The sequence below is a fragment of the Podarcis liolepis genome, assembly GCF_965112155.1.
Source record: "Podarcis liolepis genome assembly, chromosome: 12".
NCBI lineage: Eukaryota > Metazoa > Chordata > Lepidosauria > Squamata > Lacertidae > Podarcis > Podarcis liolepis.
Window position 1 is genome coordinate 46,724,592 of NC_139563.1, and position 24,330 is coordinate 46,748,921.

Genomic DNA, 24,330 nt, shown 5'->3' on the forward strand with positions numbered 1-24,330 from the left:
TCTATTTGCCATGCCCAGCGGTCGGCCATGAATGAGCCCGTCAGTCAGTCCGTCCGTTCTCCCTCCCTCAGAAAACACCACTCCCTGCTCCTTAACATCCCTTTGCAGTTTCGGGGGAGAGAAAGGAAAGGCTTCACGAAGGGTCCACCAATAAAAGGGGGCCCGCCATGGCGCTGGGGACCCCTCAAAAGCGAAGTCCCTCCTCCCAACAGGGGCGGCGTGGGGGTCCTCCTCGCGCCCTTTTACCTCAGGCGCTTTCCCGCCGCCTGAGGCGAGGCGTGAGGGGGAGAGCGCGAGCCTTCCCGCCGCGACTCACCGCCTCTCCTCAGCTAGCCCCGCCGGGGGGGGGAGGCCAGGGCCGCGCTTGCCCCCAGCGCTCTCGGCTCCTCGGCCGCCGCCGCCGCTGCACGGGAAACCGGTAAGCATTACACAAGAGGAAGGAGGCGGCGCGGCCGCTGAGCTCACATCCTGGCGGGGAGGGAAAAGGAGGAGCCGGCGGAGCCGGAGGCCGGCGCTTGGACGCTGCTGGCCCTCCCGCGGCTTCATCAGGAAGCGAGGTGCTTGCCGCTCCCAGACGGCCTCTCTCAGGGGCGGGGAACAAAATAATAATAATAATAATAATAATAATAATAATAATAATAATAATAATAATAATAATAATAATTTGCTGCTCCTAGACGGCCTCTCATAGAACACGAAGAAACGGGGCGGGGAACATAATAATAATAATAATAATAATAATAATAATAATAATAATAATAATTGCTATTATTTGCAGATCCCAGACGGCTTCTCTCAGAACACGAAGAAACGGGGGGGGGGCGGACAAAATAATAATAATAATAATAGTTGCTGTTATTATTATTTGCTGCTCCCAGTCGGCCTCTCTCAGAACACGAAGAAACGAGGCGGGGAACAAAATAATAATAATAATAGTTATTTGCTGCATGAAGAAACAAAGCGAGGAATGTAGTAATAATAATAACAATAATAAAGGTGCTGTTATTATTTGCTGCATGAAGAAACGGGAGGAGGAACGATAGAAGAGGAGGAGGAGTTGTTTGCTGCATAAAGAGACGGGCGAGAAACACTATAATAATAATAATAATAGTTATTTTCTGCATGAAGAAACGGGGCGAGGAATGCAATAATAATAATAATAGTTAATTTTCTGCATGAAGAAATGGGTTGAATAACGCAAAAAGAAGAAGGCAAGAAGAAGTTGTTATTATTTGCTGCTTCCAGGCGGCCTCTCTCAGCACGAAGAAACGGGGCGGGGAATGGTAATGATAATAAATACATTATCATGGAGTGATAGAGATGGAAGGTACCCTGAAGATCATCTAGTCCAACCCCCTGCAATAAAGAAATATGCTGGTGCCTACCGTCCAATGCAAATAGGGGCCTCCTATTCCATGATGATGATGATAATGTTATCATTGATACCATGCCCATCTGACTGGGTTGCCCTAGCTACTCTGGGTGGCTTCTAGCATATACAAAAACATAATAAAACATTGAACATTAAAAAGCTTCCCTATACAGAGCTGCTTTCAGATGTCTTCTAATGGTTGTATAGACTTATCTCCTTGGCTTGAGGGGGTCACATAACTCCATACCCTCCCAACGTTTCTGCAATGAAAAGAGGGACATCCTAAGGAAAAGCGGGACATTCCTGTAAATCCGGGACTGTCCCTTAAAAATAGGAATATTTGGAGGGTCTGCAGCTGCCCCTTATGGGAATCAAACCTGCGACCTTGGTGTTATCGACACGAGGCTCTAACCAACGGAGCTATCCAGCACTAGGGATATCATAATCTTTATTGTTATTATGTTTTTATTTAATTAATAATAACCGGGCATGGGCCGCTGACGGGAGAGACAGGAGTCCGCCCCAATCCCTATTACATTTATAGGATTTGGATTGGGGTTTATAGTCTGGGTGTCATCTCCCAGGCCACTTTGAGGCTTTGGTTTTCCTATCTGTCATGAGGTTGTGTAGTAGGAAATGAGACTTTGAAAGAAGTTGTGCTAGTCTCTTTGTTAAAAAAAAATTTATTTGTTTATTATATTACATTTGTATACCGTCTTAGCTGTTTATGGTAGAAATATATACCATGCACAGATAGTTGAAGATAAATATTTCCTTGTCAGGCTGGCAACAGTTGAACAACAACTATTACTTAAAGGTAAAGTGACCCCTGACCATTAGGTCCAGTTGTGACCAACTCTGGGGTTGTGGTGCTTATCTCGCTTTATTGGCCGAGGGAGCTGGCGTTTGTCCGCAGACAGCTTCCGGGTCATGTTGCCAGCATGACTAAGCCACTTCTGGCGAACCAGAGCAGCGCATGGAAACGCCGTTTACCTTCCCACCGCAGCAGTACCTATTTATCTACTTGCACTTTGATGTGCTTTTGAACTGCTAGGTTGGCAGAAGCTGTGACTGAGCAACGGGAGCTCACCCTGCCACGGGGATTAGAACCACTGACTTTCTGATCGGCAAGTCCTAGGCTCTGTGGTTTAACCCACAGGGCCACCCGTGTCCCTAAGTATTACTTTCATATATTTTAATGAATGCAAGCAGAATTGGGGCTGCCTCCTGCAAATGAAGTCATCTGCAGCTGTCTGGTTTTAAAAAGAGAGGTCTGTCCTTCCTTCCTTTAGTTTTTTCACAACTGGAAGGCACTCTGGATCCCCAAAAATTTCGGCTGCCCCTTTCTGCCCCCTTTCTAGTTCTATAGTACCCTTTTTTTAGATACTGCAACCAGAGCTGTACACTGTATTCCAGGTGTGGTTGCACCATAGATTGGTGATAGCAACAGCTTTGTTTTCAAGCCCTTTCCTAATAGTCCCCCACAATTCCTCTTTTTGCTGCAGTTGCTGCATGCTGGGTCAACATTTCCATTGTGCTATCTGCCATAACCCCAACATCCATTTCAAGGATACATTCTAGCAGGCAAAAACAGGGCTTGTCCACACTTCTGTGCTTTCTAGGCATGCGCCCAAGCCATTTTGCATTTCCCCCCACAGCTTTCCCCTGGAAAACGTGCTCTATGCCACTGAATCGAAACTTTAATTTTGGCCACAAGATGGCTGTATTTTCCTAAAATGCAGAAGAACCTATGCTCTGTATAATATGTCTCTGTTCCATCAGGTGTTAAAAAATTAAGCCGCTCAGAAATCCTTATCAAAGGATTTTGGGTGTTGCACCTAGCTAACGTCAGGACAGATGTCTGAAGGGATTATTATTATTTCCAAGTAGGGTAATACAAATTTCAAAATGAGGGCTGTAGATGGGTGTCTGTCATGGGGGACCAGACAGGCAAGCACACCAGAGTGTGCTTGATATATGCAAGCTTGTATAGGTGAATCAGTAACTTTCAGAAAAATAATAACCTAACTTCAGCATCTAGCAAAAAACAAATAATCTGGCAACTACATTTTCATTTCTCTCTTACCCCACCCCAAAGTGCATGATTCACTTGTTCTTATTAGTGGTGCTAATTTACAACACCTCGGATTAAAACGGTGGGCATTTTAAGTTGTTTCTACATTCCTATAAAAACCCAGTTAATATAGGCTGGAGGTGACATTTGTTTATTTAGTTAGTTTGTATTATCCATGGCTGGCATGCACAGCTCATATCCAGCAGGAGCCGTGCATTCAGTATTGCCTTCAGCTGTACATTCACTATAACATCCCGCTTCCTCTTGAACTTCTGGTGCCTACTGTTTATTCCAGCCAGTATTTTAACTGAATTCTGATGTCATAGTTTTAACTCAATCTTATTCTCATTGTATTGAGTTTCATGTACACTGTTTAGAGACAAATGTAATTTAGCGAAAGATAAAAATCAATATGTCACTGCCAATTGATTAGTCAAGTTGTCCTCCCATCTTTCTAAAGACCAGGTTTGTGGCAATTATTCTGATTTAAACAAAATTGCAGCATCAGTCTAACCTGTGTGTATTGGCAGAAGAATGGTCCATGAGGCAGCTGGTGTTGTGATGGGTGTTGACTCGGCTTTCTGATTTGTTTTTCCTTGTGTTTGCTGGTTGCATTGTTATTCCATGTCCTGTGTTCATCCCCCATAGCTTTTCAACATCTGGGATTAAAACAAAACCAAAATCAGTTTTTATGCAAATATAGCAGTACACGCACAATTGTATTTTCATTGCTATATTTGGGCTTCATGCATATCCACTAAGATCAAACTACCTACAATACGTTTAACTGAGTATATCCACCACTGCAATGCAGGATCCAGTGTGCCTTGATGCCACCAGTACTGATGCTAGAAGCAGCCACAGTGGCTGCACAAATGATATTTCCTTTTGGATTCCAGGGACTTATTATGAATTAATTTTATAATGAATGATTTTAGAGTGTTGTGTTTTACTGTTGTACTGTTTTATTGTTGTTAGCCGCCCTGAGCCCAGCTTCGGCTGGGGAGGGCGGGATATAAATAAAATTTATTATTATTATTATTATTATTATTATTATTATTATTATTATTATTATTTTCAGCAGACTTGCAAATTAAGCTAGGGCGGCAGCGGCAATATAGACCATAATAGCCCCTTTGCTATTTGGACCACCTTCCTCTGTACACCTTTTAATCATTGCCACCTCTTTTCTTGCTACATTCTTTCCTGCATCTTTTGCTACTTCTTAATGCTCTCCTGCATTCATCACATTTCTTTTGAAAATAAAAAAAATAAAATAATTTTAAAGCTCCTGCAATTGTGCTTAACTCCCTAATCCCTCCCCCCCCCAAAAAAAAAGACAGCTGGGAAACAGTGTGATTTGAGTTCCGGAAATGAATCATTTGCAGGCCAAATGCAAGTGGGTAGGAGGAAACCACCTGAGGAAATGCTTAATTAAAAAGACACTTTCAATAATCTTGGGAGAAGCAGGATCTTTTTTAAAGCACAACAAATAGGGAAGCCTTCACTAACGGAAGACTACAATTCTCAGCACGTTTTGACCAGAAGCGGATTCACATCTCAATTGTGGGGTTGTAATATGGAATGGAATACTACATGAAATACTGTGAGGTACCACAGTTATCATTTTGATTTGAGCTGACTGCAGAAGAACAATGCTTCAGCATACATACCAAAGGACCCCAATGCATATAAGACCATTCTCAAATGAATTTTGCTCCATTCTATTCTAAAAGCTAGATACAAACTAACTGGACCTGCATACACATTTTGAGATTCCTGAACTGGCTGATGTGGAGGACAATATTAAGGAAGAAGAAGAAGAGTTTGGATTTGATATCCTGCTTTATCACTACCCAAAGAAGTCTCAAAGTGGCTATCATTCTCCTTTCCCTTCCTCCCCCACAACAAACACTCTGTGAGGTGAGTGGGGCTGAGAGACTTCAAAGAAGTGTGACTAGCCCAAGGTCACCCAGCAGCTGCATGTGGAGGAGCAGAGACGCGAACCTGGTTCACCAGATTACGAGACTACCGCTCTTAACCACTACACCACACTGGGCCATGCTTAATGAGTACAGTGGTACCTCTGGTTACGAACGGGGATCCGTCCCGGAGGCCCGTTCACAACATGATCAGAATGCAACCCGCGTCTACGCGTGCGTGGGTCACGATTCGTCAATTCTGCGCATGTGCGTGACGTCATTTTGCGCATCTGTGCATGTGCGAGCAGCGAAACCCGGAAGTAACCCTTTCTGGTACTTCCAGGTCACTGTGAGATGCAACCTGAAAACGCTCAACCTGAAGCAAACATAATATGAGGTATGACTGTAATTTGCCAGGAATGGTTTAGAAAACATCCGTTCTCATAGAAAAATAGGCTTGTATGTTTTGGACATATGCATGCTTTTAGAGGTGATGGTTATTCCTAGTCTGGTGAGCAGAAATACAGGTTAATATATTTTGCTCCTGGTCTCTTTCACCTGACACCAATCTTGTCTTTTAAACAGAAAATTTGCATTTCCTCCCACACAGTCAAATCTCCTCTCCTACTTTTATCTTTTGCAGTAATGAATAAAAGAGCAGCTGTCACAGCTATTGAAGCAGCCTAACAAGGAACAGCACTTTTGATTTTAAGGAGTGTCTTGAGGAAGATATTAGTCAATGTTTCTCAAACACATAAATCATAGACTATAGGGGGAAAACCACCACCAGTCTTTCACTGGTTTCCCAGCAGTGAATCTGGCACTGACACCAGGAAACGGCTCACTCTCCTCAGATTTCAAATAGCACCTGAGTTCCCTAGAGATATGTATATATAATTGTAAAAAAAATTATCATGAGCATACAGCTGTGCTTTGCCTCTGGCTTATAAAATGGTGTTAAATATGTTTGTTCTGAATAGTTAGGGTTTTTGGATAGGTGTTCCTTGTTTGTAAGCATAAATTACTGGGTTGAGGCAGAACTTGATGTGGGAATTGGAAGGATGACTCACCTCACTGAGACAGGAAGCAACTCAACAATCCAGCATTGATTTGGTCGTTGGTCTGCCCGTAACACAAACTATTACCCTTAGTATGCTACATCTGACTTCAGAAGTAGTCAAGTAGCGTTTATTCCTCTGGCCTAATTATAAGCAAGTGTGTTTTCACAATTGATGCTAACATCTTGGGATTCCCCCATATTACTGTGGGGGGAGAGCAGGAGAAAAGAATTTAAAAATGAAATTAAAATCTGTTTTGTTGTCATTTGATCTGCAAATCTGGGAAATTCAATCCTGGCACCGTTATTGGTGTATGTCTGATGTTTTATGATAATCAAAACTGGAAGGAATTAGCAAGTGGCCTTAACCAAATGCAACATTTATTATGCCCTATTTATACTTGGAGTGGGGAACCTGTGACCCAACTCCCATCCAAGATAGCCAGTGGTCAGGGATGATGTTCAAGAACATCTGAAAGGCCTCACATTCCCCACCATGATTTACAAGGTAGATTAAGGTGTCCACCTAGCTTCTGTTTGTCACAAGAGGCTGCCCCCTTTTGTATCTGGCTTCTTAACTCAGAAAAGGACAGGCACATAGTTCTACCAAAACCTGTAATCTGTGAACCTGAAGTATGGCAGCTTCAAAGTGAGAATTATTTGTAGGAAAGTTTACTGTTACTCAGTTAAAGCAGAGGCAGAATGTCATCTGCAATTTCCATGCAGTATGAGGGACACATTGATTTTTTTTTAAAAGAACAGGAAGCTTGCCAAGCCTCAGGCTATCACAGGCACATGTGTCTATTTTAGATGGACCTATGTAAGGGCAATAGTAAGGGACAATATAACCTAGTCTTAGTTCCTTTTCTGACAGGAAATCATGGCGACCACAATGTTTCCTCTCTAAGGACTCTGGTTATATCTTCCATTTTTTTTTTTTTTATAATAATTTTTTTATTTGCTTTTTTTCCAGGGTAAAAATACAACATCAATAACACTACAAAAGCAGTTTTTACAGAAAAGAAAAGAGGTTATAAGAAGAAAGAAGAAAAAAGATTCTCTTTTTCAAATCAATTTTCATAATCAACCAGACTTCCCCACATCCCCCATCCCCTGCTTTCTTTACAATAAAATAAACAGCAAATTAATACCTTATTTCAGTTGTTTTTGTGTTTTCATTTAGTTATATTATCCATAATTTATGCATTTCTAAATCTTAAACTTAATTTCTCTCATTTACCAATTTCAATACTGAGGCATATTTTTCCAAAGTACTTAGCAAACTGTCAACATTCATATAACTTATAATGTTTTTGTAAATAGTCCTTAAATTTTTTCCAGTCCTCTTCCACTGCCTCTTCTCCCAGATCTCGGATTCTGCCTGTCATTTCGGCTAATTCCATGTAGTCGATCAGCTGCGAATGCCATTCTTCCAGCGTGGGTAACTCCTGTGCCTTCCAGTATTTGGCTATAAGGATTCTTGCTGCTGTGGTTGCATATAAAAAGAAAGTTCTATCTTTTTTCGGCACTCTCTGGCCCACAATGCCCAGGAGGAAGGCCTCTGGTTTCTTGTGAAAGGTGTATTTCAACACCTTTTTCAACTCGTTATAAATCATTTCCCAAAAAGCCTTCACCCTCGGGCATGTCCACCAGAGGTGAAAGAAAGTTCCTTCAACCTCCTTACATTTCCAACATTTATTGTCAGACAAATGATATATCTTTGCAAGTTTGACTGGGGTCATGTACCACCTGTATACCATTTTCATAATGTTGTGATGGCCTGGGATTCCGATTCGGAGGATGAAACAGAGGAATCCCAGCCTGCACAAGAGTCCCCGCCTCCAGGGCCGGCTGAACTGGGGCAAGGCCTAGATGCTGAAGAACCTGCACCTGTGGCAGTGCATCAGGAGCTGGCCCCAGGTGAAACCCTTCTGGCCCCAGAGAGGCTTGACGACTCAGTGGCCACAGGTGAGCCTCCTCCAGGGCCCAGTAACCCTTCGGCCTCTCCTGATCTGCAGAGGCTTAGGGCAGAGAGGCGAAGGGAACTGGTTGCCCCCAGGAGGAGTGCTCGCCTTAAGGCCAGAGGAGGCGGGGCTCCTGGGGGCCGGGACCGCCCCTGGCCTTAGAAGAGGATAAAAGCCCAGTCAGCCCGGCCCCAGGTTGCGGGAGCAACGTCGTTGTTGGCTTCGGACCTTCCTGTGTTCCTGATCCCTGCTCGGCCTCCTGTTCCTGACTACCCGGTACTCCTGTTCCCTGCTCGGCTTCCTGTTCCTGACTATCCGGTACTCCTGTTCCCTGCTCGGCCTCCTGTTCCCGACCATCCGGTGTTCCTGTTCCCTGCACAGCCTCCTGTTCCAGCGTACCTGTTCCCCGCCCGGCTCTCTGCCTCGGACCTTGCCCCTCTTCGTGTGGACTCTGCTACACCCAAGGTACTTTACCCCCGGGACCAGCACAGTTTGCTCCCGCCACACCCGCACTCCCCCTTCGTAGGGGTGCGTTCGGGAAGAGCCAGAGGCCATGGCTGAACAGGCGGCTACACTGGTGGCTTTGGCCCAGGAGAACCAGGCCTTGACTCACACCGTGCAGCAGCTCAGCGACGCGGTTGTGGCACTTCAGCAACGCTTGGAAGCCCTACCAGCTCCTGGGGCCGACGCCCCGGCTCCGGGCAAGTACCCAGTGGCTTTGCCTGAGAAATTTGATGGAGCCCCGGCCAGCTTTCCCATGTTCCTGGCCCAGGCCAAGCTGTATATTCAGGGGCGAGCCCGGAACTTTCCTGACGACCGCACCAGGGTGCACTTTTTGATTAGTTTGTTAAAGGACCAGGCGGCCAAGTGGGCGTTGCCGCTACTCAGGCAAGACTCCCCCTTGCTGGCAGACTATACGGGGTTTTGCAATCGTTTGGAGGCCGCGTTCGGCAACCCCCAGAAAGAGAGTCAAGCCAACCGGGCGATTCGGCGTTTGAAACAGGGCAAGTCCACGGTGGCCACATATACCACGGAGTTTCGGCTGTTGGCACAGGACTTGACCTGGAATGACTCGGCACTGCGGGACCAGTATCTCGAGGGGCTTTCGGACGAGGTACTGGACCAGTTGGCCACAATGGAACGCCCCACCACGCTGGACACTCTCATTCAACGGAGTCTACAAATAGACGACCGGTTGGAGGATCGTCGTCAGGCCTGGGGTCGCCGACACTCCCAGTTCACGGCACCAGCTTTTTCCGGCAGCCCCACGGTCACAACTGATTTAACGGAGGAGCCTATGCAGCTCGGGGCAGTGCGGCCACGCCTTTCCCCCGCAGAGAAGGCGCAGCGTCGGGAGGGAAATCTCTGTCTTTACTGTGGCGGAAGTGGACACTTCGCTCGGTCCTGCCCTGAGAAACGCCAGCCGCAGGGAAACCGCCAACCCCAGTAGCTGATGGCCCTAGCTACCGGGGGTCCCAAACCGTACAGAATGGGCCCGCACCAATGGACTTGCAACATCTTATGGTTTCGGTACGTTTATACCCTCCAGGGGGGCCCTGGATCCTCACCCATGCTTTGGTAGATTCAGGGGCAACCCGCTCCTATATGGACGCTGCTTTTGCCACCCATCATCAGGTGCCACTTCGGAACAAGCCAGTACCGATCCAGGTGGAAGCGATTGATGGACGACTTCTGTGTTCAGGTGCTGTTACTCAGGAGACCCAGCCCCTGGTCCTGTGTCTCCAGCAGCACCGGGAGTTGCGAACTTTGGACATTGCTTCTATGCCCCGCTTCCCCCTGGTGCTCGGGATGGACTGGCTGGAAGCCCACAACGTTCAGATTGACTGGGTCAAACGGACCGTGCACTTCCCAGACCCATGTTCCCATGCTCAATCCGGAACGCTGGCGGCCGCGCCCTCAGAGGAGGCAGCACCCACACTCCCAGCCGTGTACCAGGACTACCAGGACGTGTTCGAGGAACGGGGGGCAGACCAGCTGCCGCCGCATCGGCCTTTTGACTGCGGCATAGACCTCCAACCCGGAGCGCCTTTACCAGTGAGTCGCTTATATTCCCTAACAGAGCCAGAGCGCGAGGCTTTGCAGGACTTCTTGCACAAGAACCTGGAGCGTGGGTTCATTAGGCCTTCCACCTCGCCTACCGCGGCACCAGTGCTTTTCGTTAAGAAGAAATGTGGGGAACTCCGCCCTTGCCATGATTACCGAGCCCTGAACAAAATTACCGTCCCAGACCGGTACCCCTTACCCCTTATCTCGGAGCTGCTGGAGCGGGTGCAAGGGGCACAGGTGTTCACCAAGCTGGACCTCCGAGGGGCCTACAACTTGATTCGGATCCGAGCCGGGGATGAGTGGAAGACAGCGTTTGGGACCCGGTACGGGCAGTTCGAATATTTGGTTATGCCTTTCGGTTTGTGCAACGCGCCTGCTGTGTTCCAACGCTACATCAACCACGTGTTTCAGGACTTGTTAGACAAGTACGTGGTGGTGTATTTGGATGACATACTGATTTACTCCCGTGACCCAGCTCACCATGAGGGACATGTCCGGACCGTGCTGCAGCGCTTGCGTGAGCACCGTTTGTACGCAAAGCTCAGCAAGTGCGAGTTCCATCAGCGGACTGTGGACTTCCTTGGTCACCGGCTCTCTCCAGATGGGGTGCAAATGGACCCGGGGAAGGTGACAGCAGTTCGAGAATGGGCGGCACCCCGGAACCGCAAGGACCTACAGCGTTTCCTGGGGTTCGCCAATTACTACCGGACCTTCATCGCTGATTATGCTCATCGCACCACCCCGTTGACCCGGCTACTGCGCCCAAAGACGCCGTTTTCCTGGGACAAGGAGGCAGAGGAGGCGTTTCAGGGGCTGAAGGCCTGTTTCCAGAGGGCACCAATCTTACAACATCCTGACCCCTCTCGACCTTTTGTGGTGGAGACTGACGCCTCCAGTACGGCTCTCGGTGCCGTCTTGTCTCAACAGATTGGGCCTGAAGCGCCACTCTTACCCTGTGCCTTCTATTCCCGCCAGCTCCTACCAGCGGAGCGTAACTATACTGTGTGGGAGCGGGAACTACTGGCCATCAAGGTAGCCTTTGAGGTCTGGCGCCACCATCTTGAGGGGGCACGACATCCGGTGGAGGTGAGAACCGACCACCGGAACCTGGAGTACCTCCAGACCACCCGCAAGCTGAACCAAAGACAGATCCGGTGGGCGTTGTTCTTTTCCCGGTTCCAGTTCCGGATCCGCTACATCCCTAGCTCTCAGAATCAGAAGGCGGATGCCCTGTCCCGGAAACCTGAAGACAACGCAGACACGGTACAGCAAGCAGAACCCACCACGATCCTACCTCCGGCTGCATTCCTGGCCACCCAGGAGGCGCAGCCACTGCAGGTTCGGGTGCGGGAACAGCAGCGGGTCGACGCTTGGGCCCAGGATCGGCTCCGGGAGCTGGCTGAAGGGTCCAGCCCACAGTATCCGGGACTGGTCCTGCATCAGGGCCTTCTGCTGCATCACGGTCGTCTGTACATCCCGCCAGGGCCACTACGGCTGGAGGTTCTCCGGATGGCCCATGATGCCCCAGCAGCGGGGCACTTTGGACGGTATCGGACCACCCATCTGGTCAGTCGAGAGTTTTGGTGGCCCCGCCTGAAGGCTGACGTGGCTCGCTACGTTGCTGGTTGTGATGTCTGCCGGCGCGCCAAGGGACCTACCGGGCGACCCCCCGGCCTACTTCAGCCATTGCCAGTTCCACCGCGTCCTTGGCACACGGTTTCATTGGACTTTATAGTGGACTTACCCTCGTCTCGTGGCTGTACCTGCCTTCTGGTTTTCTCCGACCATTTCACCAAGATGGTGCACTGCGCTCCCTGTCCATCTGTACCCACAGCCAAGGAAACTGCTCAGCTGTACCTTCAGCATGTCTTCCGCTTGCATGGCCTACCTGAGCGCGTGGTGTCCGACCGGGGCGTTCAGTTCACATCCCGGTTCTGGCGAGCATTACACCAGACCCTCGGGACAGAGGTCTGCCTCTCGTCAGCCTACCACCCACAGACCGATGGCCAGACGGAACGGGCGAACGCGGTGCTGGAGCAGTACCTCCGGTGTTACTGCAGCTATCAGCAGGATGACTGGGTCGACCACCTGGCATTGGCAGAGTTCGCCTATAACAACGCGGTGAATGCGTCCACCCAGCAGACCCCGTTCCAGGCCAGTTATGGTTATCATCCACGGCTGTTTCCAGAGGTGCTGCCGGCGTCCGCGGTCCCGGCGGTGACGGAGTGGCTTCAAGAGCTCCAGTCCCAGCAACAGCTTTTGGTGGAGCAACTGCACCAGGCCAAGGAAGCGTACAAAGCCCAGGCTGACCGCCACCGCCAGGTGGGGCCGGAACTTCGCGTCGGTGACCTGGTTTGGCTCTCCACTCGCCACCTCCACCCCTCTCGACCTTCGCGGAAGTTGGACGCCCGCTTCACCGGCCCGTTCCCTATCGTAGACCAAGTCTCTCCTGTGGCATTTCGTCTCCGGTTACCCGCAACCCTGAAGGTTCACCCGGTCTTCCACAGGTCCCTTTTGAGTCCGGTGGCCCCACCCGACGAGTTCCACCCGAACCGTCCCCGACCGCAGCCAGTGTTGGTTCGGGGAGAGCCTGAGTACGAGGTGGAACGCATCCTGGACTCCCGATACCGCAGGGGAAAGCTGCAGTATCTCATTGACTGGAAGGGGTACGGACCGGAGGACCGTTCCTGGGAACCAGCGGCCAACGTCCACGCACCTGCCTGCCTCCGAGAGTTCCATGCGACGTACCCCGGCAAGCCGGGTCCGGACCCTCGGTTGAGGGGGGGGCCTGGGAGGGGGGATGGTGTGATGGCCTGGGATTCCGATTCGGAGGATGAAACAGAGGAATCCCAGCCTGCACAAGAGTCCCCGCCTCCAGGGCCGGCTGAACTGGGGCAAGGCCTAGATGCTGAAGAACCTGCACCTGTGGCAGTGCATCAGGAGCTGGCCCCAGGTGAAACCCTTCTGGCCCCAGAGAGGCTTGACGACTCAGTGGCCACAGGTGAGCCTCCTCCAGGGCCCAGTAACCCTTCGGCCTCTCCTGATCTGCAGAGGCTTAGGGCAGAGAGGCGAAGGGAACTGGTTGCCCCCAGGAGGAGTGCTCGCCTTAAGGCCAGAGGAGGCGGGGCTCCTGGGGGCCGGGACCGCCCCTGGCCTTAGAAGAGGATAAAAGCCCAGTCAGCCCGGCCCCAGGTTGCGGGAGCAACGTCGTTGTTGGCTTCGGACCTTCCTGTGTTCCTGATCCCTGCTCGGCCTCCTGTTCCTGACTACCCGGTACTCCTGTTCCCTGCTCGGCTTCCTGTTCCTGACTATCCGGTACTCCTGTTCCCTGCTCGGCCTCCTGTTCCCGACCATCCGGTGTTCCTGTTCCCTGCACAGCCTCCTGTTCCAGCGTACCTGTTCCCCGCCCGGCTCTCTGCCTCGGACCTTGCCCCTCTTCGTGTGGACTCTGCTACACCCAAGGTACTTTACCCCCGGGACCAGCACAAATGTTTTCCTTTAAGGCACTACATGCCGTGAATTTCATACTGGTGGTCCACAACCTTTCCCAGTCTTCAGACATAATGTTGTACCCTATGTCTTGTGCCCATTTTATCATTGCTGATTTAACTATCTCATCTTGGGTATTCCACTTAAGCAGCAAGTTATACATTCTTGAAAGCACTTTCGTCTTAGGTTCAAGCAGTTCTGTTTCTAATTTTGATTTTTCCACCTGGAAACCAATTTTTTTATCTTTTTTAAAAGTCTCTAAGATTTGGGCGTAATGAAACCAGTCTCGCACCTTTCCTCTCAATTTTTCAAAACTCTGCAACCTCCAGGTATCACCATCTCTTTCAATTATCTCACAATATTTCAACCAGCCACTCTCCATATTACGTAATTTTATAGCCTTAGCCTCAACCGGTGATAACCACCTCGGGGTCTTACTTTCAAGTAAGTCCTTGTATTTAGTCCAGACAATAAGTAGAGCTTTCCTGACAATATGGTTTTTAAACAGTTTATGAGACTTTGCCTTGTCGTACCAGAGATATGCATGCCACCCAAAAGCATTACTAAACCCTTCCAGATCTAGGACATCAGTGTTTTCTAACAGGAACCAATCTTTCATCCAGCAGAGAGATGCAGCTTCATAATACAGTCTTAGATCCGGCAGGGCAAACCCCCCTCTTTCTTTTGCATCTGTTAAAATCTTAAATTTTATTCGGGGCTTTTTGCCCTGCCAGACAAACTTCGTGATATCTCTCTGCCACTTTCCAAAACATTCCACTCTGTCCACAATCTGAAGGGTTTGAAACAAAAACAGCATTCTTGGCAATACATTCATTTTTACTGCAGCAATTCTTCCTGACAAGGTAAGTTTCAATCTTGACCAAATTTCCAAATCCTTTTTAATTTCTGACCAGCATTTTTCATAGTTATCCTTAAACAAATTCAAATTTCTCCCAGTCAAGTTAACCCCCAGGTATTTCACTTTTGTAACCACATTTAATTCTGTTTCCTTCTGAAACCCATCTATTTCTAAAGATGTCAAGTTTTTTGCCAAAACCTTAGTTTTTTGTTTGTTCAACTTGAATCCCGCCACCCGACCAAACTCAGAAATTAGTTCTAGAGCTCTTTTTGTACTGGTTTCTGGCTCCTGTAGTGTCAAAACCAAATCGTCTGCGAAGGCCTTAAGTTTATATTGCTTTTCTCCGACCTGTATTCCTTCCACCAGCTGATCCCTCCTAATCAAGTTCAGCAAAACCTCCAGGACAGAAATAAATAGCAAGGGTGATAAGGGGCACCCCTGTCGTGTCCCTTTTTCAATTTTAAACTCCTCTGTCACCACACTGTTTACTATCAATTTGGCCTTTTGTTCTGAATAGATTGCTTCAATACCGTTTTGAAACGCCCTTCCCACTCCCATCCCTTCCAAGTTTTTCTTCATAAATTTCCAAGATATATTATCAAAGGCCTTCTCCGCATCTATAAAGATCAAAACTGCTTTCGTATTCATATTTGTCTGTAGTAACTCCAAAACGTCTATAATGTTCCTGGTGTTGTCAGACAAATGCCTACCAGGGAGAAAGCCTGCTTGGTCCTTATGAATTACTTCATTCAAAACTTTTTTCAGTCTATTTGCTAAAATATCAGCAAAAATTTTATAATCCACATTTAGGAGTGAGATGGGACGATAATTTTTAAGTTGAGTCTTTTCAGATTCCAGTTTTGGTATCAGGGTGATGAATGCTTCTTTCCACGATTCTGGTGCCCCCTTCCCTTCCATAATCTGGTTGCATACCTCCATTAATGGCTGTATCAAATAATCCATCAGTGTCTTATAGTATTTGGAGGTAAGCCCGTCTGGGCCTGGGGATTTGCCTATTTGCATATTCTGAATGGCTCTTTCAATTTCCTGTTGTGTTATTCTATAGTTCAGGGCTGTTTGTTTATCTTGTGTTAACTTTTGCAGGCCATGACTCTTTAAGAAGTTATTTATTTCCATCTCTGCTTGTGGTCCTTGAGTGTATAGCTTTTTAAAGTATCTCTGGAAACACTTTCTAATTTCTTCTGGTTTCTGAATACATTCTCCTTCAACCTCCAGATTGGTAACAAAGTTCAATTTTTGCCTCTTCTTCAGCTGCCATGCCAGCAGCTTCCCACATTTATTTGCCGATTCAAATGATCTTTGTTTCATCTGTTTAATTTTCCATTCAATTTCTTGGTTTATCAATTTTGTATATTGTACTTGGTAGAATTTTATTTCTCTTAAGACTTCTTTTGATTTTGGGTTTAGTCTCAGTCTTTTTTCTCCATCTCTTATTTTATCCAAAATCTTGTCCTTTTTACCATTCCAGAGTTTCTTCTTAATAGTGTTCTGTTGTATCAGGAACCCTCTCATAACGGCTTTGCTCGCGTCCCAGATTGTTTTCTTTTCCACTGAGGTGTTCAAGTTTATTTCAAAATAGTCCTTCAACGTTTTTTGGGCCTTCTTCACAATCTCCTGATCTCTAAGCAAGTGGTCATTCATTCTCCATCTGAAGGATCCAGCTGGTGTAAGTCTCAAATCCATTTTTAGAGCATTATGGTCGGAGCAGGTTTTAGGGCAGATCTCAGCTTTTTTTGTCTTGGGTGCCAGTCCTCTTGATATCCAGATTTGGTCGATTCTTGTCCATGATAGGTGGGCCTCAGAAAAGAAGGTTCCCTCCATGCCTAGAGGGTTCTTTGTTCTCCAAATGTCGATCAAGTCCATGTTGTCTGTAAGTTCAAAAAAAGTCTTTGGAAGTCTGCCATCCTTGTTCAAATTTTGGTTTTGTGACTTATCCATGTAGGTAGAGACTACCCCATTCATGTCTCCCATCAAAATGATATTGGTATAGTCAATATGGTCCAGCATTGTCTCATGCAGCCTCTTGAAAAATTCCGACTTCCCATCATTTGGTGCATATATTCCAACTATCAGAAATTTTTCTCCTTGTGACTGTATTTCAATCGCCAAAATTCTTCCTTGTTCATCTTTAAAAACCAATTTTGGTGACAGGCTCTCCCTTGCATAGATCACTACTCCTCTTTTTTTTACCTTGTCTGATGAAATAAACTCTTGGCCTAGTCTCTTGTTAATTAACACTCTCCTGTGGAGCCTAGTCACATGTGTTTCTTGAAGGCAAATGACGTCCAATTGTTCTTTTCTTAATATATGAAAAATCTTCTTCCTTCTTTCGGGAGAATTTGCGCCATTAATATTCCAACTAAGAAGCTGCAGAGACATCCTGGGTCAATTTATTTGTCAGCAGGGGGATCTTTTTTATCTTCTTCACCTGGAGGTGGAACCGGATTGAAGCCAAACGAAGGAGGTGGCCAGGGTCCTGCTACTCCTTTCCGAAGATCCTCCCCGTGGTCGTTTAGGAACTTTTCTTGCTCCTCCGCTGTTCTGATTCTTACCTTCCTCTCTTTCAGGGTAAAAGATAGTCCTTGAGGGAATTCCCACCTATAAGAGATTTTATTGTTTCTCAGTAGACTTGCTAAATCCTTATACGTAGTTCTTAAATCCAGAAGCTGTTTTGGTATATCTCTGAAGATTTCTGCCGTCTTCCCCTGAATCACCAGTGGATTTTTGAAATGTAGGCCGAGTATGTTGTCTTTTTCTTGCTTAGATCTCAAAATGATCAAGCAATCTCTTGGTTTGTCCTTTTTGACCACTCTTCCTAGTCTGAAAGCGGTGACTATTTTAAAGTCCTTCTCTTCTGTCAATCCCCAAAATTTGGAGATTTCTGTTGTCAAAAAGCCTATCAAGTCCTCCTTCTCAAATTCTGGGATATTTCTCAATCTGAGATTATTTTCCCTGTTTTTCAATTCTGACAGGGCCAGGTACGCTTGCTGTTCAGTTACCTGTCTACTGAGTGGCCTCACCTCCCCTCTTAATTCCTCTATCCTCTTTTTATTTTCATCTGCTTTAGTATTTACTTCTTCAACTAATTTCCGGTTTTCTGTTGTGGCCTTTTCAATACCACTTATTGCCTGTGTATTTTTAGTGACCTGGTCTGTCAATTTATTAATGGAAGCTGTCACCTGGTCAAATTTAACAGATTGTTCATCAAATCTAGCTGCCTGTTCGTCAGCTTTCTTATTCAGTGCTGCCAGTTGATCCAATATTTCTTTAGAAACAGGATCTATCCCTCCAGCAGCCATCTCCCCAAAAGATGGTTGTGTAGATTGTCCTTCTTGCAGACCTGTCACAATTGGGACAGACGATCTGCGTAGCTGTCCAGGCAGAGTTGTTTGCACAAGTTCAGATTGTTTTGCTTTCTTTCCAGCCCTTGTTTTTGATGCGCCACTCATTCCACAGCTGTCCCAGATTCAAGGTCAAACTGTAAATCCCATGGGAAACAATCCTGAGAGAGTAAACATCCAGGAAAAGCAAAAAAAGAAAAACCGGCAGTTCTCAGAGACTGTTAATTCTATAATCCAGTAGAGGGAGCTCCCAAAAGCAAACTTAGAGGAGAGGGATAGAAAGATTCCACCATTAAGTTCCCACAAAGGAGGAGAAAGAAAAAAATAGAAATTAAATAACATCCAAAACAGGGGGATCTTGCATTCAATTTTAACTGCAGAGAAAAGTAGTTCTTAACGAAGGTGCATGCAACAGTTCCCTTTTCTTTTCCAGATACAAAATAGCCCAATCTAGTTTTGTGATTTATATACAGTTACCGCAGTCCGATACAACTTATATCCAGGCAGATCGGGAGCCGGGTTTCGAAACTTTGTAATCCACAGATAGGGAAGAGGAGAGACCACAGTTTTAATCCACATACGAAGCTGTTATAACTTCTTTTAAAATCAGAGCAGTCTAAAACAGGTTTGCAAAGTAAATTCCAATTTCTTTTAAACTCCTTTCAATGCTTCCGCTTTAGAAAAGTCTTTGCTTGGTACTTTAGGCAGAGCCGGAAGACTGACTTCCTTTTTAACGTCTCCCGCTTTCAGCCGAATTTCACCAAATTAGTCCTGATTAAAACTTTAGTTTTCTTACTCACGAGTAAGTTGTTTCGATCCAATTGTTGAAGGAAGAAAGGTCAGCGCTAGTCAGCAGCAGCCGCGCGGCTTCGCTTCCGCGGAAAGAGCGATGGATTCACAGCACCGCTACCCCCTCCACGTTCCGATACCCCTTACGGGGTCTCTTCTGCGTATCCGAGGTCGCTTCTGGTGCCCGCCGAACCCCACGGCCACGAGCTCACTCTACCCGTGGTTTATCTGGATGGGTCGTCGCTGTGCCGCAGCGCACGACCCTTTTCCGCGGAGCCCCTCTTCAGCAGCTGAAGAGGACCGCCATTGCTGAGCGCGCCGCCTTCCATACAGCCATATGTTTAATATGCTTTTCTGTGTTGCTGACTATTGTGTCAGGAGGCTAATACATGCACATAGGGTCTGATGCTGTGGCAATTCATCATTCATCTCGATGGTATGCATGCCTTGTAACACAAGTTGCAAAGAGTGGGTTCTAAAACAGAAATGGGACTTCCCCCCCCCCCCACAGTACAGGATCAGGGTTCTGCCTGAATATGCATGTTTTTAACGAGAGGTGTTCAGGGAAGCAGACTGTGGCATCAAGTGCCTCAAATGTTTGAAGGAACAAAGACATAAGGAGAGAATTTTCTGAGACTATGACAAGGGCTTGAATTAGATTCTGGAAGATGGGGCAGGGAGGGTTATAATAGCTCCTCTTCCCTCACACAATCCCCCCAAATCAGAATGCTGTATGCCATGTACAGCAGCTGGTGGGCCAGAATATTATTTTTCCCTTGTGGGCAATAGATGCTAGTTAGAACACTCTTTTCTCACTACAGTCTACTCAGTTCTTTCCTTATTTACAGTATATACCATCCACTAACAAATGTTCTCTGGTTTACATTTGGGGTTACTGTATTTCTTCTATTGAACAGATTTCTTTAAAATTCATCTTATATGATTATGCAGCCATATATGACAACCAGCAAAGTATTAAAATTTCAAATTAGCAGCAGCAGATAAAACAAATGTTTAAAGTCCCATAAAATTACCCCAATTCTATGTTGAATGAGCAAGTTTCCAAGGCTCTCTCCTCAAGGTCAACACATTTCCCTAAGAGTATTCTGCTGGTACTGATCAGGCAGCCCTTACTGGTGGCTCGAGAGAAAGGCCACAGATACTGATCTTCAAACTCAGGAAATTCATATGGGTGTAAACTAACCTGTGGCCCTGAAAATACTGCTGGACTACATTTTCCTTCATTCTCGACCACTGGGCATGGTGGATGGGAACGATGGGATTTGGAGTCCAATAACATCTGCAGCACTATAGGCTAGTTGCCATAGATTTAGGGCTTTCAAGGTTAGTACGAACACCCTATATTAGACCCAGAAATGAAAAGACAGCTGATGTGACTGGTACAGAACAGGCATAATATGATCGAAATAAATAATTTGTACAAGTGTTTTAGCTGCTGCGTTCTTTGCCAATTGAAGTTTTTCGGGTGTCATTAAGAGCAGCCCTACATAGGACACATTACAATAATCTAACACATGAACATAATTAACACATGTGTCACTGACGTGAGCTCTGCTTTCTCTTGACAAGGCCACAGCTGGCAAACCAGCCAAAGCTGGTAAACAGCATACCTCGCCACTAATATCACCTGAGGATCCATAGATGACACTGAATCCAGGAGTCCTTCTGACCTGGTTTGCACATAATCCTAAATCCTGGCTTACCACAAACATGTGAGGGTGCACATCCTTGGAATGGAGATCACATCTGCTTTACTCCTCCTCTGGTCTTTCTGCTGCTGCACTGCTGTGAACTAAGCCATAGTTTTGCTTAGTGCGTTGCCCAAATCCAGACTCATGGGTTGTCTGGAGAAGTCAAATCATGAACCCAGGTCAGACAGCACACTAAGCCAGGGCCGTCTTACCCATAGGGGCTAGGGGTGTGGGGCACCCAGGCGCCAGGCTATCAGGGGCACCAAGCCGAGAGTCCAGGACCCAAAAGTTGAGTACGGGGAAGAGCCCACCCGTTGGTTGGAGCGCCACAGTGGGCTGCTCTGCTGCAGGTGGCTCTGCGCCGCAAGTTCGGGGGCGACCAAGCCAGCAAGACACTGAGGCGGGAGGGCGGGGGGCTCCACTCTCCTGCACGCCTGGGACTGGGCAACCGGGGGGGGGGCGCTGGGCGGATCTTTGTGACCCAGTGCCACATATGCTTAAGACATATCATGGCTTAGTGCAGAGCAATAGTATCACAAGCAGAGATGGAGCAAAACAAACACAGTCGCCTCCAGGAGCCCACACACTTGCATAATCAAATGAACGTATGGTTTGGCTAGCATTAAGTGTGAACTGAGCCGATCTGTGCACCATAAGTTTGTTTATCAGGGTATAGAGAAAAGAGCAACATAAACAATTTCAGATATCTAATGATTGAGGGAATTGTCATTGATTTAGAGCAAGGTGGAGTTTATGGGTCACTGCAATTCCAAGCAATCAAGATAGCTTTGTGTACACTTCTCTTTAAAAGGGTCTCTTGAGGTTTGAACTGAACATGCATTAACAATTCAAAGGATTATTTGAAAATAATTTTCCATGTCTGTCAGCGTACCTCTTAATAGTCCTTAATTACTTATCATTTGATTTGTCTCCCATCTCATTTCCAGAGACTCATGTTGACAGCAAGTTTGATTGCTTATGCATATAAGAAGAGGATGAAGAGAGACTGCCATGATTATCCAGATATGTCAAATTTTCGCTCCTGGAGACAGGAGATATTTTCATTCTTAATTTTATTAACAGCATTTCACTTCAAGGAAAATATTGAAGTATCCATACTTACTTTTACTTTTAGTCTAAGGCTACCGTATTTTTCGCTCCATAAGACACACTTTTTCCCTCCTAAAAAGTAAGGGGAAATGTGTGTGCGTCTTATGGAGCGAATGCAGGGGGGAGGCAGGCAAGAAAAGCCCCCAAGAGCTGCACACAAGCTCCGCGCGGCTCTTGCGGGCTTTTCCCCAGGAGGGAGAAGGGACTGACTGGCCGTGTCAGTCCCTTCTCCATCCTCGTAGAAAAGCCCGCAGGAGCCGCACACTCTTTAAAGTGTGTGCGGCTCCTGTGGGCTTTTGCGGGAGGTGGGGAATACCCCCAGAGCTGCTCTTTGGGGCTGGGGGGGGGGAATTCGGGCTTCCCCCGCCAGCCCCGACAAGCTCCTGAGCAGCTCTGGGGTAGCCAGTGAAGCCTCTGCAGGGCAGCGGGATGAAGGCTCCCCGCCGCCCTGTGGCGGCTTCGCGGGCTACCCCAGAAGCCAGAACAGCTAGAGAGAGTGCTGCGCAGCGCTCCCTCTAGCTGATTTAGCTTCTACCTTGGCGGCGCAAAGCCTCCGCAGGGCAGCTGGGAGCCTTCATCCCGCTGCCCTGCGGAGGCTTCACGCGGCTATCCCTGGCTTTTGCGGGAGGTGCGGGAAGGGACAGAGCGTGGCTGAGCCAGGGAGCGCTGAGCAGAGCCTGGGATGCATACAGGCTCTCTGCTCAGCGCTCCCTTTAATTTTTTTTTCTTGAATCCCCCCTCTAAAAACTAGGTGCGCCTTATGGTCAGGTGCACCTTATGGAGCGAAAAATATAGTAATTGCTGGTAGGGGAATTACATGAATCATACTATATAAATCATGTATTCTGACCTTGCCCCCCCCCCATTTTTGCAGTCCCAAAGAGGCAGAAAGAAACAGGAGGTTTATTTACTTCCTGATAATAAACATACCAAAACAGACCTTTGCCCATCTAGCTCAATATTGTCTTCACAGACTGGCAGCAGTTCAGCAGGTTTCAAACAGGGACTTTTCCAACCCTAGCTATAGAGGCCAGTGATTGAACCCGAGACCTGCCTACAAAGCCTGTGCTCTGTCATTTTGCTACAGTCCCACCCCTGGCTGCTGAGTGGCAGATAGAATGGTATTTCACAGGTTGTGCTATGCACATTCCATGATAAAGTATCAGTGAAAGAGTAAACACAGACCACTTGTTGAGCACAGCCAAGTTCATGTGAATCTTTTGTATCTTGTGACCTTCCCTATCATAGCTATGTGTAATGTCTATAAACAGCTGCATTCACGGTGACAGAAGCACCCTCATTTCACAGACCAAAAGATACCTTACAGTGCTGCAAGAGGCAGGGCTTGTGAAAAGCCCAATTAGACATCATCATGCGCCTAAGTTAAGTCATCCCACTTTGGCTTGGTAACAGACACTAGCATCTAAAGCAGAAATTCTCTGAGGGCTGCTATATAGTGTTTTATCTGACAACTCCCGGTATGAACCTGACCCTTTCCCTCCAGTTGTCAGCCTCCAGTTCTTCCTGCACACGGCCGGATTTAGGTTTGATGAGGCCCTAAGCTACTGAAGGTCATGGGGCCCTTTATACGTCCAGCTGTCCTTCGTCAACAACAAATTGTCGTTGTTTTTTGTGTTGAATATATGCTATATGGTAATTTATGGACCTAATAGGTATCTAAAGCCATTTGCACATGCAGAATGTAGGCACCCTATATATAGAAATGAGCAAACCAGTGATATTTGAGAGAGCAGGCTAGCAGGCGGGGCCCATGGGAAATGTAACCGATATGCTTTTGTGCCTAATTGAACCATTATGTGTAGTGCTGTATATAAGGAAACCATTACGATTGTAACTAACGCCTTATCTCGGTGGGGAGGGGTGTTATGTACTAAAGTTCTCACCCTGGGCCAGCAGGGGGATAGTGTAGATAGTTTTCACTCAGGTCCACGTCAGTTATTTTAGGCAGGAAACCCTGGGTTGCTGTTGCTACAATGTTGATAGCCTGCTGCCTATAAAAGCAGGCCGGCTGAGCTGTTTGCTGTTCAGTTCTGTCCAGCTTTCAATAAAGAGCTTCTCTGGAGAAATCACTGTGTCATCTGCTATGTTTGCCCACAACTTAACAGTCAACAACAAATTGTCATTGTTTTTTGTGTTGAATATATGCTATATGGTAATTTATGGACCTAATAGGTAACTGAACCCTGTATATAGAAATGAGCAAACAAGTGATGTTTTAGGGAGCAGGCTAGCAGGCGGGGCCCGTTACTTACATCATAAGAGCCCACACAAACAAAACACTGTTGCTGTATGTAGGTTTTATTTTATTTGTTTTTTATCTAATATTTTGGAAATGTACACCCAGTTTTTCCCCTTTAATTTTTTTGGGGGGCCCCAAGAGAGTGGGCCCTAAGCTATAGCTTGTTTGGCTTATACGGAAATCCGGCACTGTCCCTGCACAATGCTTGCTGCCTGCCAGGGCAATGCTCATCCAGCAACAACAGTAGCAGTCACCACCACTGCTGTTGTGGGTAGCTTTCTGCCCTTCTCCTC

General features: G+C 47.0%; 1 protein-coding gene across 3 annotated transcripts in view; it reads right to left on the reverse strand.

Moving 5' to 3' along the window:
• PIK3R4 (phosphoinositide-3-kinase regulatory subunit 4) overlaps window positions 1-20,820 on the reverse strand; it is a 49,933-nt gene extending 29,113 nt beyond the window's left edge. Inside the window, exons 1-2 of one of the 3 annotated variants that reach the window (XM_083467833.1) lie at window positions 20,680-20,820; window positions 3,961-4,105 (exon numbers count right to left, since the gene is read on the reverse strand). The gene's annotated coding sequence lies outside the window, so the exon portion shown is untranslated. Of the gene's footprint in view, window positions 1-246; window positions 545-3,960; window positions 4,106-20,679 lie in introns of those variants that run through there. The other 2 variants (XM_083467831.1, XM_083467832.1) reach the window with 2 other exon arrangements.
• Between the last annotated feature and the right edge of the window lie 3,510 nt (window positions 20,821-24,330).